General features: G+C 40.9%; 1 protein-coding gene and 1 non-coding gene across 2 annotated transcripts in view; both read right to left on the bottom strand.

The window, feature by feature from the left end:
- LY96 (lymphocyte antigen 96) overlaps nucleotides 1-19,526 on the bottom strand; it is a 113,063-nt gene that overhangs the window by 15,112 nt on the left and 78,425 nt on the right. The gene's annotated exons all lie outside the window — the stretch shown is intronic.
- Nucleotides 8,034-8,140, bottom strand: LOC116268717. The gene has a single exon (XR_004175888.1). It is a non-coding gene; the product is annotated as a U6 spliceosomal RNA (small nuclear RNA).

The raw sequence follows: 19,526 nt of genomic DNA, 5'->3' as shown, positions 1-19,526 counted from the left end.
CTTAGTGTGAATGAGTCTGCAGTTCTTTCTCCAAAGCTCTACAAAGTTGGATTCAAGAGAAAGAGAGGGCTGGGTGCGGTGACTCACGCCTGTAATCCCAGCACTTTGGGAGGTCGAGGCAGGCGGATCACTGGAGGCCAGGAGTTTGAGACCAGCCTGGCCAACATGGTGAAACCCCATCTCTACTAAAAATACAAAAAATTAGCCGGGCATGGTGGCAGGAGCCTGTAATTCCAGCTACTCAGGAGGCTGAGGCAGGAGAATCGCTTGAACCCATGAGGTGGAGGATGCAGTGAGCCGAGATCGCACCACTGTACTCCAGCCTGGGCAACAGAGGGAAACTCCATCTCAAAAAAAAAAAAAAAAATAGAGAGAGAGAGCAAGATTCTAGATTACAGAGGGGCCGGGGAAAGAGGAGAAAACTATTTGGGGAAGAAGGGGTACAATCTCTGAAGTCTTCAGTGTTTAAATTCCTTAAAAACTATTAATAAAGGGAAAGAAGCCAGCATGAATTCTGACTGTCCTGTACAAACTGCACCTCAGAGTAACCAAATGCTGATGAGAGAAGTTTCTCTTCCAGACCAGTATTCTGGCTAAGGCATAGGAAGCAACAACAGAACTGGAGTATTACCACTGAGCAACCTCTAACGAGCTAAGGAGCTGAGTTAATCTGTACATCAGGACAGCTCACGTCACAGAAGCAGCGAGAATCCAGCATTTTGTGTCTCCAGATAGAAGTACACACACCACCCCCTATGAGATATTTCTGCCCTACACTCAAGCCTAAAGTTTTAGGTCTAACTACCAGTTTGATGGCAATACAGAGACCAGAGGAACAGGTTAAACATTACAAGGAAGCAATCAGCAATATCCAGACTATGGGAAACTCTATTGGAGAAATCACCCAGTTTCTTCAACAAATAAATTGCAATGGAAAAAAAAAAAAAAAAAAGAACATGAGGGGAAACCTGTAGGTTAGAAAAGATTTGGCTGGGCACAGTGGCTCACACCTGCAATCTCAGCACTTTGGGAGGCCAAGGTGGAAGAATCACTTGAGCCCAGGAATTCCAGACCAGCCTCGGCAACACAGTGAGACCCCCATCTCAAAAAAAAAATTAGCCAGGCATAGGGGCACATGCCTGTGGTCCCAGTTACTCAGGAGGCTGAGGCAGGAGGATCACTTCAGCCCGAGAGGTCAAGGCTGCAGTGAGCAGTGATTTTGTAACTGCACTTCAGCCTGGGTGACAGAGCAAGACCCTGTCTCAAAAAGAAAGAAAGAAAGAAAGAAAAGATTTAAGAGGTATCCCAACCAATCACAACATAGGAACCTATCAAAAATCCTGATTCAGACAAACCAACTATAAAAGTAAAAGCTTATAATAAAATCAGTGAAATGTGACTGGATATCTGATAATATTAAGGAATTACCAATAATTTTTTAGGTGTGGTCATGATATTATGGTTACTTTTTAAAGAGTCCTGGCTCATGCCTGTACTCTCAGCACTTTGGGAGGCCAAGGCAGGTGGATCAGGAGGTCAGGAGCTCAAGACCAGCCTGGCCAACATGATGAAACCCCATCTCTACTAAAAATACAAAAAATTAGCCGGGCATGGTGGCAGGCACCTGTAATCTCAGCTACTCGGAGCGCTGAGGCAGGAGAATTGCTTAAACCCATGAGGTGGAAGTTGCAGTGAGCTGAGACCATGCCACTGCACTTCAGCCTGGGCAACAGAACAAGACTCCATCCCAAAAAAATAAAAATAAAATAAAAAGAGTCCTTAACTTTCAGAGATATGTGCTGGAATATTTACACACATTTGCATTTATGATATGCATAGATATTTATAAATATACATTTACATATATAGATACATATAAATATATGTATAATACCTGGAACTTACTTCAGATTAATCCAGTAGGGGGACGGGGAAGATGGGGTTCAGGACACACTATCCCAAAATATGACATCTTGGCATTTGAGAAAACAGCAGAAGCAGGAAGGCCTCGTTCACCTTTCCCTCAGCCTTCTCCCCTGAAACAGGCCATAAATCCCTCATTTGAAAGGTACCCTTCCTATACCCGGGGTGAAAGGAACATCCTTACCTCTGAAGACACAGGGACACAGAGAGGAACCTGAACAAACAGGTCTTGCTAAGTTTCCCCCTAGCTTATTACCATTCAATCACATCCTTCTGCCCTGCAGTCATATTTCTCCATGACGGTCCATGCTTCATCAAACCTAAGCATAGCAATACACAAGCGCACCTGTTTACTTGAATCTTCATTTCCTTAAGAAGTCTCCCCTTCATATAAAACTTATATTAAATAAATGTGTATGCCTTTCGCTTGTTAATCTTCTTTTGTTATAGGAGCCTCCAGTATGAACCTAGGGTGGATGAGAAAAAGAAATCTTTCCTCTCCTGCAGGGGTGTGGGTTTTTAAAATAATAATACAATAATAAAAACTAAAATAAAAACAGAAAAATGTTCAAATGACTTCACAATTTTTCTTAAGTTTCTGTTACCTGCACACATTGCACTGCTAAGCAAGGGCTCCACGAGTTGGAGGTATTTGAAAGCCTTTACATGGACACAACCACAACCATGAGCATGGCCAGTATTTATTGATAACCTACACAATCTAAGTCCAATCTAGGAACGTGCTCAACCAGAAGAAAAATGGTGCAATTGCGTGAAAACAAAAATCCAGACAGAAGATAAAGCTAGAGTTACTCACTGTGAGTTCCTTGCAACTCTGTTTTCCCCAGTTCTTTATGAGCTGCTGAAGACTGAGGGACCACGTTTTATTCATCTCTCTGTTCCCAGATCCTAGCACAAGCCTGACACATAGCAGCAGTGTGGACAACTGGATAAAGAGGAGCACAAAAAATAGGACTGTAGATTAAGGGAAATATTCTATAATTGAAAGCAGGGAGATGGAAGCTGAAGCCAATCTGTTGGAATGGCCAGGGAAGAGTAAAGCTCTACGATTGTGCTCAATCTCCCGGAAGCCAAAATGATAACCAATACAAGAAACACCAGCCAAAGGCTGGGTGCGGTGGCTCACGCCTATAATCCCAGCACTTTGGGAGGCTGAGGCAGGTGGATCACGAGGTCAGGAGTTCAAAACCAGCCTGGCCAGCATGGTGAAACCCCATCTCTACTAAAAAAAAAAAAAATTAGCTGGGGATGGTGGTGCACGCTTGTAGTCCCAGCTACTCGGGAGGCTGAGGCAAGAGAATCTCTCGAACTCAGGAGGTGGAGGTTGTGGTGAGCCGAGATCACGCCACTGCACTCCAGCCAGGGTGACAGAGCAAGACTCCATCTAAAAAAAAAGAAAGAAAAAAAAGAAACACCAGCCAAGGCGGGAAAATTGTTTGAGCCCAGGAGCTCGAGACTGGACTGGACAACATAGCAAGACCTCATCCCTACTAAAAATTTTAAAATTAGCTAGGCATGATGGCTCACACCTGTAGTCTCAGCACTTTGGGAGGCCAAGGCAGACAGATAGCTTGAGCCCAGGAGCTCAAAACCAGTTGGGCAACATAGCAAGACCTTCTCTCCAAAAAAAAATGTAAAAATTAGCCAGGCACATTGCCATGCACCTGTGGTCCCAGCAACTTGAGAGGCTGAGGTAGGAGGATCACTTGAGCACAGGAGGTCAAGGCTGCAGCAAGCTATGATCACACCATTGCACTTAAGCCTGGGCAACAAATCAAGACCCTGTCTCAAAAAAAAAGAAAAGAAAGAAAAGGAGAGAGGGAAAGAAGGAAGGAAGGAAGGAAGGAAGGAAGGAAGGAAGGAAGGAAGGAAGGAAGGAAGGAAGGAAGGAAGGGAGGGAGGGAGGGAGGGAGGGAGGGAGGAAGAGAGAGAGGAGGGAGGGAAGGAAGAAAGGAGAAAGAAAGAGAGAGATAGAAAGAGAGAAAGAGAGAGAGAAAGAAGAAAGAAAGAAAGAGAGGCAAGGTGAGGTGAGGAGAGGTGAGGCGGGGAGGGGCGGGGAGATGTGGGGCGGGGCAAGGCCAAAAGACAAGAAAGGGCCTAGGAAATCATCAGACTCAGGGATTGTGGTTTGTGGCTTTAAACTGATTCAGTCTCTCTTCCACACAAAAGTCAGCCATTGCCAGGCAGGTCTGGGAACTAAAGAGCCTTAGAGGAAACCGAGCTTCTATTCCTGGGAGTCAACAAAGAGCTAACGGTCCACGGAGAAGGTGAAACCACATCAGCAAGGTGGGGCCTCTGCACTGCCTGCTGGGAAATTCCATCCTTTGCAATTCCACCCTGTTTACTTCTCTCACCAGGCCAGAAAAAGCACATAGGGGGCTTTTTGGAGAAAGGCTGGGAAGCAGGGAATCAGTAACAGTGTGGGAAGAATAAACATCCCTGGGACAAAGTGACAGTGGAGAAGGTAGAGTGTGTTATATGGACAGGGTTTCGTATACACAGCTTGACAACCTACACTTAACTTCATTTCCAAATTCTTCTACAGTTTTTTGCCTCTCAGGGCATGCACTTGGCCATGTAATTGCTGTGCAGCTCAAAGCCTGATTCCTGGCACCTCCACACTCAGCCATAAAGCAAAACCATCTGAAAGCACTTTCAGTGTCAATTTACCACTGAGGCTCTTTTCCCAGGATTCCTCAACCATGGCCGTGAGCAGCAGAAAGAACTTCTGGTGAGGTACTCAGGGCTTGGGAATATACCAAAGTCAATCAGGCTCAACACAAAGTCCCTTATGCTAGGATTTTCTTGCATTTTGATTCCAAGCCCCACTTACCACCCCAGGCAGACCCACAGAGGGCACTGCTGCTTGGGAAGTCTCAGCTGCCTTCCAACGGTCTTGCTTTCACATAAAGGGGTCCTAAACAACACTTCCAACATTGTCTGCAAAGGTATGCTTTCCCTTCAGCTCAGGTTCAATGCCACCACTCCTTCGCTCTTTTCATTGCAAATGATATTAGATGTGCACTTGAGGAAGAAACTTGCCCTCCCTTATTTTTTTCCTTTTCTCTGTCTTCATTGGAGTATCCCACAGCCTGGATGTAGAAAAGGATCAGTTCTTTCCCCTTCCTTGCAAATGTGTGCATGCGCACACACACATGCACATTTTGTAAGTCTCTGTCTTTAAGAATCCACAGCTAAGGCTGAGTGCAGTGGTTCATGCCTGTAATCCCAGCACTTTTAGAAGTCGAGGCGGGTGGATCACTTGAGCCCAGGAGATCAAAGCTGCAGTGAGCCAAGATTCCAGTCTAGGTGACATAGTGACACCCTGTCTCAAAAAAAAAAAAAAAAAAAATCCACTTTCTTTCATAAAATCCACTATCCACCACAAAAAAATACCTTTTTTATTTTTTAATTTTATTTATTTATTTATTTTATTATCATACTTTAAGTTCTAGGGTACATGTGCACAATGTGCAGCTTTGTTACATAGGTATACATGTGCCGTGTTGGTGTGCTGCACCCATTAACTCGTCATTTACATTAGGTAAATCTCCTAATGCTATCCCTCCCCCGCCCCACCCCATGACAGGTGCCAGTGTGTGATATTCCCTGCCCTGTGTCCAAGTGTTCTCATTGTTCAGTTCCCACCTATGAGTGACAACATGCGGTGTCTGGTTTTCTGTCCTTGCAATAGTTTGCTGAGAATTATGGTTTCCATCTTCATCCATGTCCCTACAAAGGACATGAATTCATCCTTTTTTATGGCTGCATAGTATTCCATGGTGTATATATGCCACATTTTCTTAATCCAGTCTATCATTGATGGGCATTTGGGTTGGTTCCAAGTCTTTGCTATTGTGAATAATGCTGCAATAAACATATGTGTGCATGTGTCTTTATAGCAGCATGATTTATAATCCTTTGGGTATATACCCAGTAATGCAATGGCTGGGTCAAATGGTATTTCTAGTTCTAGATCCTTAAGGAATCGCCACACTGTCTTCCACAATGGTTGAACTAGTTTACAGTTCCACCAACAGTGTAAAAGTGTTCCTATTTCTCCACATCCTCTCCAGCACCCGTTGTTTCCTGACTTTTTAATGATCATCATTTTAACTGGTGTGAGATGGTATCTCATTGTGGTTTGATTTGCATTTCTCTGATAGCCAGTAATGATGAGCATTTTTTCATGTGTCTGTTGGCTGCATAAATGTCTTCTTTTGAGAAGTGTCTGTTCATATCCTTCACCCACTTTTTGATGGGGTTGTTTGATTTTTTTTCTTGTAAATGTGCTTAAGTTCTTTGTAGATTCTGGATATTAGCCCTTTGTGAGATGGGTAGATTGCAAAAATTTTCTCCCATTCTGTAGGTTGCCTGTTCACTCTGATGGGAGTTTCTTTTGCTGTGCAGAAGCTCTTTAGTTTAATTAGATCCCATTTGTCAATTTTGGCTTTTGTTGCCATTCCTTTTGGTGTTTTAGACATGAAGTCCTTGCCCATGCCTATGTCGTGAATGGTATTGCCTAGGTTTTCTTCTAGGGTTTTTATGGTTTTAGGTCTAACATTTAAGTCTTTAATCCATCTTGAATTAATTTGTGTATAAGGTTTAAGGAAGGGATCCAGTTTCAGCTTTCTACATATGGCTAGCCAGTTTTCCCAGCACCATTTATTAAATAGGGAATCCTTTCCCCATTTCTTGTTTTTGTCAGGTTTGTCAAAGATCAGATGGTTGTAGATGTGTGGTATTATTTCTGAGGACTCTTTTCTGGTCCATTGGTTTATATATCTGTTTTGGTACCAGTACCATGCTGTTTTGGTTACTGTAGCCTTATAGTATAGTTTGAAGTCAGGTAGCGTGATGCCTCCAGCTTTGTTCTTTCTGCTTAGGATTGTCTTGGCAATGCAGGCTCTTTTTTGGTTCCATATGAACTTTAAAGTAGTTTTTTCCAATTTTGTGAAGAAAGTCATTGGTAGCTTGATGGGGATGGCATTAAATCTATAAATTACCTTGGGCAGAATGGCCATTTTCACGATACTGCTTCTTCCTATCCATGAGCATGGAGTGTTATTCCATTTGTTTGTGTCCTCTTTTATTTCATTGAGCAAAGGTTTGTAGTTATCCTTGAAGAGGTCCTTCACATCCTTTGTAAGTTGTATTCCTAGGTATTTTATTCTCTTTGAAGCAATTGTGAATGGGAATTCACTCATGATTTGGCTCTCTGTTTGTCTGCTATTGGTGTATAGGAATGCTTGTGATTTTTGCACATTGATTTTGTATCTGGAGACTGCTGAAGTTGCTTATCAGCTTAAGGAGATTTTGGGCTGAGATGATAGGGTTTTCTAAATATACAATCATGTCATCTGCAAACAGGGACAATTTGACTTCCTCTTTTCCTAATTGAATACCCTTTATTTCTTTCTCCTGCCTGATTGCCCTGGCCAGAACTTCCAACACTATGTTGAATAGGAGTGGTGAGAGAGGGCATCCTTGTCTTGTGCCAGTTTTCAAAGGGAATGCTTCCAGATTTTGCCCATTCAGTATAATATTGGCTGTGGGTTTGTCATAAATAGCTCTTATTATTTTGAGATATGTCCCATCAATACCAAATGTATTGACAGTTTTTAGCATGAAGAGCTGTTGAATTTTGTCAAAGGGCTTTTCTGCATCTATTGAGATAATCATGTGGCTTTTGTCTTTGGTTTTGTTTATATGATGGATTACATTTATTGATTTGCATATGCTGAACCAGCCTTGCATCCCAGGGATGAAGCCCACTTGATCATGGTGGATAAACTTTTTGATGTGCTGCTGGATTCGGTTTGCCAGTATTTTATTGAGGATTTTTGCATCGATATTTATCAGGGATATTGGTCTAAAATTCTCTTTTTTTGTTGTGTCTTTACCAGGCTTTGGTATTAGGATGACGCTGGCCTCATAAAATTAATTAGGGAGGATTCCCTCTTTTTCTATCGATTGGAATAGTTTCAGAGGGAATGGTACCAGCTCCTCCTTGTACCTCTAGTAGAATTCGGCTGTGAATCCATCTGGTCCTGGACTTTTTTTGGTTGGTAGCCTATTAATTATTGTTTTTTTAAATTAAACACTTCACAAATTTGTGTGTCATCCTTGCACTGCAGCCATCCTAGTCTTCTCTGTATTAGTCCGATTTTAATACACATGCTGCCAAAGCGAACACCATAACTATCTATTGATAAAACTCCCTTATAATCCTCTTCCAAAGTTGTTAGACAGCTTTTAATGGAGACCAGTATACTCCCAACATACTGGCAGACAATAAATTACAAAGGGCAATACCTGAAGATTGTGTATTAGTCAGGTTCTCCAGAGAAACAGACCTAGTAAGATACTTAGAGAGATATGTAGAAAGAGATTTATTATGAAAGGTTGGTCCATGATATTATGGAGTCTGAGAAGCTCCACAGTCTGCTGTCTCAAGCTGAAGGCCCAGGAAAGCTGATGGAGTAATTCCAGCCTGAGTGTGAAGGCATCAGAACCAGGAGTGCTGATGCCCAAGGGCAGAAGATAGATGTCCCAGCTCAAGCAGAGAGAAAATTCACCTTTCCTCCGCCTTTCTGTTATAGCTGGGACTTCAACAGATTGGATGATGCCCAGCCACTTTGGTGAGGGCCGATTTTTACTCAGTCTACTGATTCAAACGCCAATGTTTTTGAGAAACATCTTCACAGACACACCCAGAAATAATGCTTTACCAGCTATCTGAGCATCCTTTAGCCCAGTCAAGTTGATATATGAAATTAACCACTACAAATGGGCAGATACGTGAACAAAAAAAGAGAGAGAGAGAAAGCCCTTAGGAAGAGGAAATGCTCAGAGCTTCTAATTAAAATTCAGAATAGTATTGTTTTCTTCTTTTCTAATTTTTCTAGTTCCAGGAAGTTAGGCAGGAGTGTTATCAGCAGAAAGGGCCATCCCAGGCCTGTGAAACTCTGTGGGTCTGCCCAGCAGCCACGGGAGGACCAGTGCAGTTTGCTTTTCCAGGAGAGACAGAATATGCTGCCCCAGGGGTGCTGCCAGATTCCCTGGGAGCCTGAGAAGTGGCCAGCTTTGAACTCCAGTGACCCAGTGCAAAAGCCTCAGAACCCAACACAACATAATTTGGAATCCCATTAAAAACACTTGGATGAGTTCCCAAATATCTGAGTCTTAATATCCCAATCTACATAAAGGGAATCCTAGAAAATCTAAATAATAACGTGGGGTTGTGACTGTGAGAATTAAGACAGTGTATGTAAAGCACTTGACACTGTGTCTGGATGCTTTCAAAAATGCTCTCAGTAGTTTGCTTTCTGTCCTGCCTTATAATCTTCCTGTATCTCCTTTTCCAGTTACTCATTTGGTCACACTCGACAGGAAAATCCTCACATTCCACTGAAAGCTATCAGCTGCCACTGAAGGATGCTTTATCTCCAGGGCAGATCTTCATAATACTCAAAACTGAGTTTACTCTGGATTTACTTGTTGATTTCTAGCATATGAAAGACACCCAATAATAGATGCCCCCTATTTATTATGATAATTCTTTTTTTTTTTTTTTTGAGACAGGGTCTTCCTCTGTCACACAGGTTGGAGTGCAGTTGCACAATCCCTGCTCACTGCAGCCTCAAACTCCTCAGCTCAAGCAATCCTTTCACCTCAGCCTCCTAAGTAGCTGAGACTACAGGCATGCGCCCCGACACTCAGCGAATTTTTTAAATTTTTGTAGAGACAAGGTCTCGCTTTGTTTCTCAGGCTGGTCTTGAACTCCTGGCTTCAAGTAGTCCTCCCACCTCAGCCTCCCAAAGTGCTGGGATTACAGGCATAAGCCACTACACCTGGCCCGTGTTACCTCTTTTACCAATGAGGTATTATCTTAAATGACCTTTGGTATTTTTTTAGTGTTTTATTATGTTTTAATATTTTTTATATATTTAATTTTTATACATTTATATATCATAATATTCATTATAATTTATATTGATTTCATGTATTTTTCTATATTTATCTTTTCATTATGTTTTGAATTTCCAGATACACACATAAATAGAATACTAAAGAGAATCTCTTTGAGCCCATCTCTAGTTTTAACAGTTATCAACAATTTATCATTCTTGTTTTATCTATCAGTCCTCCATTTTTATTGCTGTCGCTTTACTGGAGCAAATCCCTGGGTACCTTATTCTACCACCATATTATGGTATCTTACATAACCATGATTCCATCATCACACCTGTAGTATAAATAAGGCTACCTGGTCTTCATTCCTGGTTCCTGGCACAAAACTCCTAAAACCCTTGGAATTTCCTGAGTGATAGGAGTGTCTTTTGTTATTCATAAAGCACCTCTTTAGATCACACCTGAGTTCATGCTAATGAAGTATCTGGAAAAGGGCAGACTCAGAGTACATGCTACAAAAACTCTTGAACAATGAGATTTGATGAGCTTCCAGGTTGGTGAATACATCAAGGTGCTGGGAGGGTGGCGTGCCCAGAGAGAGAAGAGAAGAGACACGAACCACTCTCCGGCCCCATACATGGCCCTATGCATCTCTTCTCTCTAGATTTCCTAGAGGTGTGTCCTTCATAATAAACCACTAAACGTAAGTAAAGTGTTTCCCTCAATTCTATGAGTCATTGTAGCAAATTATCAAACTCGTTATGGGAACCCCCAATTTAAAGCCAGTCATTGAGAACTGCAAGAGCCCCAGACATGCGATTGACATCTGAAGTAGGGGCAGCCTTGAGGAACCGAGCCCTTTAACTTATGGGATCTGATGCAAACTTCAGGTAGATAGTCTCAGAATTAGATTAAGTTGTAGTACACACAGCTGGGATCCAGAGAGTTGGAGAATTGCTTGGTGTGGGGGCATAAAACCCACACATCTAGTATCAGAAGTGTTATGTGAATATAAACAGCATGTTTTCTCAACCCCCAAGAAAAAATTAACATTAATCCCCTACTATCATTGGATACCCAGTCTATATCTATATTCCCGCAATTGTCTCAAAAGTATCTTGGGGCAGGCGTGGTGACTCACGCCTGTAATCCCAGCACTTCAGGAGGCCAAGGCAGGTGGATCACCTGAGATCAAGGGTTCAAGACCAGCCTGGACAACATGGCGAAACCTCGTCTCTACTAAAAATACAAAATATTAGCCTGGCGTGATGGTGCAAGTCTGTAATCCCAGCCACTCAGGAGGTTGAGGCAGGAGAATCACTTGAACCCAGGAGGCAGAAGTTGCAGTGAGCCAAGACTGCACCATTGCACTCCAGGCTGGGTAACAAGAGCGAAACTTCATCTCCAAAAAAAAAAAAAAAAAAAAAATTGTATCTTGGTTGTTTGTTGGAATCAGGAATCGTTGGCATTTGACTGATGTCCCTTAAGTCTTTCTTAATCTGTGATGGTTCCTGGGGTAGCCATGGAGGGGCATCACCAAGATACCCATCAAGAAGAACCTAAAGCCCAACTGTGACGTGTGGGGTCAGCAGACAGCCTCCAGCTCTCAGCTCCTTCAAGGTCAGCATCAGCCGCTGAGAGCTGAGGTCACACTCTTCCCCGAGTGACCCACATTCAGTGACTGAGAAAGGAGGGGTGAAAAGGTCCAGCTGTTGGCCTGACACAGAACAACTCTGATAAACAATATTTGCTCACAAAGCCACTCTGGGTTTGCCAAAGTTTTGCCAGGCCTGTGTTGCAACAGGTCTTTACCATCTAGCACCTTCCCTTTATAGGCACTGCGCCTAACCATCATCCTGCACCCAAACCGTGTGTCAGCATCTGCTTCCAGAGAATTCAACTTGCAATAGTTCTCATCTCTTTCTTTTCATACCTTTTACCTGTTGAAGAAACTAGGACTGACTTTATATTTAAAACATGATTTTCAGCATTCCCACAATCATTTCTCAAGAATGAAAATTATAAGCCAAACATTCTCATTTTCACTAATAGGAATTTCTAATTATTTAATCAAAAGAAATTAAAGATAAATACAATGTATTTTAAAAGTCTCACTTTATCTTCTAAAATAGGCAAACTATATCGATACATTTCCATTAAATTGCTGATGTCACCAAAATAAACCACAATAAGCCAGGCACAGGGGTTCATGCCTATAATCCCAACACTTTGGGAGGGCAAGGCAGGAGGATCACTTGAAGCCAGGAGTTTGAGAATAGCCTGGATAACATAGCAAGACCTTGTCTCTACAAAAACAAATTTAAAAACTAGCTGTAGTAGGGCATGCCTGTAGTCCTAACTACTCAGGAAGCTGAGGCAGGAAGATTGCTTCAGCCCAGGAGTTCGAGGCTACAGTGAGCTGTGATTGTGCCACTGCACTCCAGCCTGGGCAATAGAGCAAGACTCTGTCTCAGAAAATAAAAAATACAAATAATTTTTTAAAGCCACAGTAGAAGTCTAGATTCTCTATATAATAATAAAGGAGTCAATTCAGCCAGAGGATATAATAATTGTAAGTATATATGCACTCAACACTGAAGCATCTAGATGTATAAAGCAAATATTAGAGCCAAAGGGAGAAAGAGACTCCAATATAATAATAGTTATAGACTTCAACACCCCTCTTTTAGCATCGGACAGATCTTCCAGACAGAAAATCAATACAGAAACATTAGACTTAATCTGTGCTATAGAATAAACAGAACTAATGGGTATTTACAGAACATTTCATCCAACAGCTCCAGAATACACATTTTTTTTTCTTCAGCATATGGATCATTCTCAAGGATAGATCATGTGTTGGGTCACAAAACAAATCTTAAAACATTCAAAAAAATTGAAATAATATCAAGTGTCTTCTCTGGCTACAATGGAATAAAACTAGAAATCCATAACAAGAGGAATTTGGGAAACTATACAAACACATGGAAATTAGAAAATATGCTCCTGAATGACTAATGGGTCAATGAAGAAATTAAGGAAACTGAAAATTTTCTTGAAACAAATGATAATAGAAACACAACATACCAAAACCTATGGGATACAGAGAAGGCAGTACTAAGAGAGAAGTTTATACCTTTAAGAATCTACATCGAAAAAGAAGAAAAAGTCATGTAATTAACTTAACAATGCATCTTAAGCAGAAAAGCAAGAGCAAACCAAACCCAAAATTAGTAGAAGAAAAGAAATAATAAACACCAGAGCACAAATAAATAAAATTGAAATGAAAACGATATAAAACATCAACAAAATTAAAAGTTGGTTTTTTCGAAAAGTTAAACAAAAATTTAAAAAAGAAAGAAAAAGAATCAAAAGAAAAATAATATTCACGACACATAAAATAATTAAAAAGTCAAATTTCAGTGTTAAAAAGTCTAGATTTATATTTTTAAAACTACGGTCATGCTGGGCAAATGTCTCACGCCTGTAATCCCAACACTTTGGGAGGCTGAGGCAGGTGGATTACTTGAGGTCAGGAGTTCGAGACCAGCCTGGCCAACATGATGAAACCCTGTCTCTACTAAAACTACAAAAACATTAGCTGGATATGGTGGCAGGAGACTGTAATCCCAACTATTCAGGAGGCTGAAGCAGGAGAATCACTTGAACCTGGGAAGCAGAGGTTGCAGTGAGCTGAGATCATGTCATTGCACTCCAGCCTGGGCAATAGAGCAAGACTCTGTCTCAAAAACAAAAACAAAAACAAAAACAAACAAACAAAAACAAAATTAAAACTATGGTCATATTTAAATTACAATAAATTCATCAGGTCAGGTGCAGTGACTCACACCTGTAATCCCAGCACTTTGAGAGGCTGACGGAGGTGGATCGCTTGAGCTCAGGAGTTCAAGACCAGCCTGGCCAAGATGGCAAAACCTCATCTCTACTAAAAATACAAATATTAGCCAGGCATGGTGGCATACTGCCTCAGCCAGGCAGGAGGCTGAGGCAGGAGAATTGCTTGAACCCAGGAGGCAGAGGTTGCAGTGAGCCGAGATTGTGCCACTGCACTCCAGCGTGGGCAACAGAGCAAGACTCGGTCTCAAAATAAATAAATTAATTAATTAATTAATTAATTCATCAATCTCTTTTTTTTACCTCTAATCAATCAAGGGCCAACTTGAGCAACCACAGGTTGTGGGAAACTGCATGGATTAGAATTGCAAACCTACCCTTGAGTATCTGATTATAAAAATGAAAAAATTTGCAGTCCCATCACCCATCAAAAAAATTTGCAGTCCCATCCTCCCTTCAACATGACTGAGCTCTGGAATTTCAGTTTACTCACCTGTGCATTAGAAATGCTTACACTTCTAACTTCACAGGCTATTGTGTGGACTGAATGAGATCATCTGTGAGAAAGCACCTTTCACACTGTTGGATGCCTATGGCTGTAAATTCTTTCTTTCCCTCACATACATCTGTTGATCTACTGACTCACCGGGTGGCAGGAAGCCACAGCAGAACCTGCAACTGCGCCGCCTTCCCCTTCCCTCCTTCAACTTCTTCTCCTGAGCCAGGTGTATGTGGTTAGGTCCTCAATAAAGGACCCAGGCTTCTACAGACAGAATGGCCACACTATCAAGGTCAGAGGCAACAAGAAATGACACGGATTTCAGTCTGTTTGTGTGGGCTTAGCTCATGCTTGCGGAGTCTTACCTGCCCTCGGTCTCCTCTAATTTCCATCTGTCTTTTATGCCTGACTACCTGCATCATGGACTTCAAGCTCCAGCCTCACACAGATACAGGGATAACAGCCTTACAGAGACCACTTAACCCACTTCTTGAGTTGCAAAAACCCAAATCCTTATATCTGTACATATATCTGCTAGCAGTTCTGCTCCCCTGGTTGAATTCTGACTGAGGCACCCACATGCTCACCTCTGAACTCATGCAGGCTCCCGGCCTTTCTCAGAAGGCTGTGCTGAGCATGGCTCCTCCCCTCCCAGCTTTTTCCAGGACCTCCCTATGTGTTCAAGCTTTTCCTCTTTCACCCCAACTTTGTCAAAGTCCATAAAACTGCTTATATGTTTCACAGGTTACGAGAAAAACCTCATCAGGTAGATTGGCACTATTTCAGGAGGTAACTTTTCAGTGTATTATCAAAATATTTTACAAAATGAGCGTATCTGCCTCCTCAGCCTACTCCACTTCTAAGATTTATTTGAAAGAAAGAAATCCTGAAGGTACCCAAAACGTTATCAGGTCAGCTCTACTTATAATAGCAAAATATTGGGAAAAAACTAAATGTCCAACAATAGAGGACTAATAATTATAATTAACCATATGTTAGATTATACTGCATCAGTTAGAAGTGGAAAAAGAACAAATAAATTGCAAAGAGCAAGCCTTTCACAGAACAGAAAATAGATATGGCCCATAAAATATGGAAAATTTTTGATTTCATTAGGACTTACAGAAATGTGAACAGGCTTACAAGATAAACAATTTTATACCCATTAGTTCGGTAAAATTTAAAATTTGTGGACATTTAGCCACAAAATGTCCACTTCGCAACTTTAATTCAAAATAAATTTTAATAAATTTAAAATTTATATTCATTTCTATATCTATTAAAAATGATATCGATCAATGGATAGTAGAATAAAAACTGGTACAACCACTTTGGAAAATTATTTAGTGTATCTTGCAAAGTTGAACATCCACATACACTCCAGCTCAGTAATCCCATTCCTATTTATCCCCAAAAATGTTTGTGCTTGGCATTGTACTTGGCACACAGGAGACATATACAAGACCATTAGCAATGTTTGCAATAGCAAAAAACTAGAAACCACTCAAATGGACATCAACAGGTAAATGCATAAATAAATAAATTGTGGTATATCCACACGATGCAACATGATATTGCAGAGAAAATGAACCACCACTACACACAGTGTGCATCAATATTAGTAACATAATGTTGAGGAAGGAAAGGCAAGAAACAGATAACTACGTATCGTTTACACAATTCTCAAAACAAGCAAAGGCGAACAATATATAGTTCTTAGACAAATATTAGTGCTAAAACCATATTTTCGCTTAAAAAGCAATAGGATGGCAAGCCTCTAGGTAGGCCTGGAGGCAAGACGCAGGGGACTGGGATAGGGAAAATATACATTGGTAGATACAAAATTTTGGAAATATTCTAGTTCTTGGGTTGAGAAGTGGTTCATAGTATTTGTGATATTACTATATTTAATAACTAATATTTATGTTACAGGTAATCTCATGTATATTATCAATTTTTTTTACTACAAAAGGCATTCTGGAGTCAGATGGGTTCAACTTTGAGGGTGGCCAGAGGAGAACTGGGAACTAGTTGCAGTACCCTACATTAAAGAGTTAACTCTGTTGGGAATATAAAAAACTGAAAGAAGAAGAATTATTTGGAACTATTTTCTGATTCTACAAAAAAAAAAACATTTTTCTGTTTCTTCTAACTCTGTTTCTTCATATTTCAAAAGTTTTGCTTCTAAAAAAAAAAGAAAGTCCTTGTAAGACAATTTATCCTGCTTAAGGTACTACCTGCCACGTCTCCTATGAGGAATGCTTCTGAGCAACTGAATAGCATCATAGTATGGTGCTAATAAGCCCACGTTCTGGAGTCCAACTGCCTGGCTCCAACACCTGCCCTATACTTGCTAGCTGTGTGACCGAGGAGAGTTACCAGTATCTCAGTCTCATTTTTCTCATCTTTAAAATGGGGATGAGAATAAGAGCCCTAGCAAATTTCATTAATGTGAGAATTAAACACTTAATTGTGTCGTAAAATGCTTGACACTGGATACTCAGTAAGGAAATTTTCATTTCTAGCAAATATGATGTACAAGGTACCCAGAACATTTCTGCTTAAAAAAACAAAATCATGCCATATAAAGTTTTTAATTTTTTTAAAAAAGTATCCATAAAATGTCAAGAACATAAAAACCCCTTGTATCCTGATTTTGGTCTCTAGTGCCATTCCTTATGGAAATAAAAATAATAATTAATCTTTTTTTTAAAGAAAAAGCAAGGTTCCTTGGAGAACTGATTCCAGAGGCAGGATGGTAAGGACACAAAGTGAGCCTGGGGCATTTCTGTAACGCTCAAAAACAAGGAAATTTCCAAAGATGAATGGACTCATAACAAAAGGACACAGGAGTCAGTTGAAGGGGAACTTACTGACATAGTTGTGATAACATAAGCATCAAAAAGAATAATGATCATAGTTAAATGGCATACATTGGTTATGTAAAAACCCAGAAGTCTACAATACTGAAAAAAGATAAAGCTGGAGTGAGGGAGACTCCTTTGTCTAAAGAAGCTATTAAAAGAAGCCGTCTAAAGAAGCTATTAAACCAAATTCTTGTTTTGAAAATTGGCAAAGGGAAAGATTTAAGCATTCATCTTAATTTTCTAATATGAAATATATTCAGGAGAGCCAGCCAGCCCTACTTTACAGAAGAATGCCAACTAAGAAGTATAGAAGAATAACTGAATTAATTAAAACTCATTATTTCACAGCTCCTAATTGAAATTACTGATTCATTTTCTAACAAATAAATGGGCCAGGCACAGTGGCTCATGCCTGTAATCCCAGCACTTTGGGAGGCCGAAACAGGAGGATCACCTGAGGTCAGGAGTTCAAGACCAGCCTGGCCAACATGGTGAAACTCTGTCTCTACAAAAATACAAAAATTAGCTGAGCATGATGGTGGGTTCCTGTAATCCCAACTACTCAGGAGGCTAAGAGGGGAGAATCACTTGAACCCGGGAGGTGGAGTTTGCAGTGAGCCGAGATGGCCATTGCACTCCAGCCTGGACAACTGAGCAAGACTCTGTCTCAAAAAACAAACAAATAAAAATAAATAAATAAATTGATTGACTGCTGATTAATGAAGTTTAAAAGTATTAGGTAGAGGCCACATGCAGTGGTTCACACCTGTAATCCCAGCACTTTGGGAGGCCGAGGCAGACAGTCAGGAGATCGAGACCATCCTGCTTAACATGGTAAAACCCCATCTCTACTAAAAATACAAAAAAAAAAAAAAAATTAGCCGGGCGTGGTGGCAGGCACCTGTAGTCCCAGCCACTTGGGAGGCTGAGGCAGGAGAATGGCGTGAACCTGGGAGGCGGAGGTTGCAGCAAGCCAAGATTGCACCACTGCACTCCAGCCTGAGTGACAGAGCGAGACTCTGTCTCAAAAAAAATAAAATAAAAAAGTGTTAGGTGGATGGTAGATGGGGAACTGAACATGCAAATGGTGCTATGGAAACACCACATAGATTTCTTCCTGGTCACGCATGTGAATGTCACTGTCCATCACAGGAATGAGGCTTCCTTCCCCAGGTCTCCTGAGGATATGTGCGTGAAGGGCACAACACTTCTGACCTATGCTAGCCACAAAATGCCCACTTCACACCTTTGATTCAAAACAAATCCCAGACCCAAACCTAAATGGATAAAACTGCTAGAAGAAAACGTTGGAGAACATCTTCATGACCTTGGGAAAGGCAAAAGACACAAACTATTTTTTAAAAATAGATTGAACTTCAGGAAAATCTAAAACTTATGCTTTTCAGGGGACATTGTATAAAAAGATAAATCACAGAGAGAAAATATTCACAATATATTTATCTGACAAAGGACTTGTATTCATAATATCTCAAGAATTATTAAAACTCTGGCCAGGCACAGTTGCTCACACCTGTAATCCCAGCACTTTGGGAGGCCGAGGCAGGCAGATCACTTGAGGTCAGGAGTTCGAGACCAACATGGTGAAACCCTGTCTCTACTAAAAATGCAGAAATTAGCCAGGCATGGTGGTGCGTGCCTATAATCCCAGCTACTTGGGAGACTGAGGCACGAGAATTGCTGGAACCCTGGAGACGGAGGTAGCGTGAGCTGATATTGCGCCACTGCACTCCAGCCTGAGTGACAGAGTGAGACTGTCTCAAAAAGAATTATTAAAACTCAGTAATAAGAAAAAAAAGCAATTGTTTAAAGGCAAAAGATTCTAAAAGATCCTTCATAAGACAAGATATTGCATATGAATGACCAATAAGGACATGAAAAAATTCTCAACATCATTGCGAATTAAAACCACAATGCCATCCACTGCATACCTACTAATGACTAAAACCAAACCCTGACAATATCAAGTATTAGAGAGAATGTAGAGTAATCATACACTGCTGGTGAGAAAGTAAAGTACAACTAATTTGGAAACCATTTTGAAAATTTACCAGAGTTAAATATATATTAACCATATGACCCAGTAGCTCTATTCTTAGGTATTTACTCAGAAATCATTTGTTCACACAAAGATATGTACATGAGTATTCATGGCAGCTTTATTCATAAGAGCTAAAACCAAAGACTACGCAAATGTCTGTCAAAAGGTAAATGAACAGTGTATCTTTTTTTTTTTTGAGATGGAGTCTTGCTCTGTTGCCCAGGCTGGAATACAGTGGTGTGATCTCGGCTCACTACAAGCTCCACCTCCCAGGTTCATGCCATTCTCCTGCCTCAGCCTCCCGAGTAGCTGGGACTATAGGCACCCACCACCATGCCTGGCTAATTTTTTTTTTTAGTAGAGATGGGGTTTCACCATGTTAGCCAGG

This window comes from Papio anubis, chromosome 8 (assembly GCF_008728515.1).
Source record: "Papio anubis isolate 15944 chromosome 8, Panubis1.0, whole genome shotgun sequence".
In the NCBI taxonomy this organism is placed as follows: Eukaryota; Metazoa; Chordata; class Mammalia; order Primates; family Cercopithecidae; genus Papio; species Papio anubis.
This window is presented reverse-complemented; position numbering and strand designations above follow the sequence as displayed.